This window comes from Agrilus planipennis, unplaced genomic scaffold, assembly GCF_000699045.2.
Source record: "Agrilus planipennis isolate EAB-ADULT unplaced genomic scaffold, Apla_2.0 scaffold62, whole genome shotgun sequence".
In the NCBI taxonomy this organism is placed as follows: Eukaryota; Metazoa; Arthropoda; class Insecta; order Coleoptera; family Buprestidae; genus Agrilus; species Agrilus planipennis.
The window spans coordinates 1,349,027-1,350,900 of NW_020438875.1; the positions used below are offsets into that span (position 1 = coordinate 1,349,027).

General features: G+C 30.0%; 1 pseudogene; it reads left to right on the forward strand.

Annotated features, from left to right (window-relative positions):
• The first annotated feature begins 419 nt into the window (after positions 1–419).
• Positions 420–1,492, forward strand: LOC112906473 (annotated as a pseudogene).
• The last annotated feature ends 382 nt before the right edge of the window (positions 1,493–1,874 follow it).

Genomic DNA, 1,874 nt, shown 5'->3' on the forward strand with positions numbered 1-1,874 from the left:
CAAAAAAAGGTTAAGGGCAAGAAAAAAGGAATTGTGATGAAACCAATTTTGACGAGTAAAATGAATTCTAGGTGTCAAGTGGATCTTATAGATTTACAGACACAACCAGATAATGAATTTAAATTTATTTTAAATTATCAAGATCATTTAAAAAAAATTGTTGTACTGCGCCCACTAAAAACAAAAACTGCGTCAGAAGTAGCAAAACAACTTATGGATATTTTCACTCTTCCATTCTCCAATGTGATAATGGTATGGAGTTTGCCAGTAAAATTATCCAAGAATTAGCAAATATGTGGGATGGTGTGAAAATAATACACGGGAAGCCTCGCCATTTCCAAAGCCAGGGCTCGATAGAGCGAGCGAATTAAAATGTTCAAAATATGCTTACAACCTAGCTTATCACTAACCAAACAACCATGTGGTCAGAAGGTTTAAAATATGTTCAACTAATGAAAAATAGAGTTTTTCATGGGGGTATAAAGCAAACTCCCTATGAAGCTTTATCCGGAATAAGAATGAAATTGGGTTTGAAAACATCAAATTTACCTATGGAATCTGTTGAACAGTTGGAAACAGAAGAAGAGTTAGAGCAATTACTAGAAGGAGTACGTACAGCCAATTCACCACATAGCTTAGTCGCAGAAAACGATGAATTTTCCATTGAAACGTTACACATAATTTTGGATGATAGTTTATTATGTAACCAAATTGAATATAAAGATGGAAGTTTTGAGTTAAATTCTGTTTTAAACGAGAAGAAAATTTTAATTAATAATGCTCGAAAGAAAGGAAGGGAAAATTTAGAAAATCAAGCTATTAAAATGTGTAATCTTTCGAAAGAAAAATTTCCTGCTGCTGTGATTGGTGACAATGTTAAAGTTTCCATTCCAGACGTTGATGGTGGTAAAACGGATCCAAAAAATTTTATTTGCTTTGTTTTGTCTAGAGATGACGATAAAAATTTATTTAAATTAGGAACTAAACAGGGAGTTTTAAAACAATATTATACTAGGCATGAATTCGCCATTTGTGAACATACGAAGATGTTCCTCAAGATGTTGAGAAATCGGTAAGAGCAATTGTAGGAATGCAGTCCCTTACTGGTGGACAAGCTTTTAAAAGATGTATCTGTAAAGGAACATGTTCCTGCAGTTGTAAAAATTTTATGTAATTCCAAGTGCCACAATAGCAATTCTTGCTCAAATAAATAAAACTTTTTTCATTATGAAATTTCTATATGTTCATTATAGCTTTATAAAATTTAACTGTTATAATAAAGAAAAGTATGTTATTATTATTATTTGTTTGATTCCCATCGTATTGGTCCTGAAAAACTAGGACGAAAATTGTATTTATGAATATTGGGATCATAACCTACGACATATTATATAACATGCAAAGAAAAGAATGTTTTGTTTGTCATTTGCATTTTTTAATTAAAATAATTTTCGTTATTAAAGCCTTTTGTATTATGTTTATTTAAATAAATATTTTTTTACTGCAACAACATTTTTAATTTATTTGTATTTTAACTATTCTTAAAACATAAAGGTAAAAGTATACATTTACCAAAACGTGAAGGCAATAGTACACATTTGCCGGGAAATGTACATATACATTATATTCAGTTCACATTTACCTAACTTCTTGGGAAATGTACACTTTTACCGAAAAATGTGTACATTTGCCGTAACATATATATTATCTATTGTAAATATGTTCTTGTTTTCGCAGTTATTGCTAAAAGTATTCCGATTAATTTTTGAGGAGGCGTGTTAGAATTTTCATTTTAGTTTTCATTTGTGACATGCTGTATTATACAAAAATTAATCTCCGTATACATATCACAAATATCAAATTCTTTCGTAGGA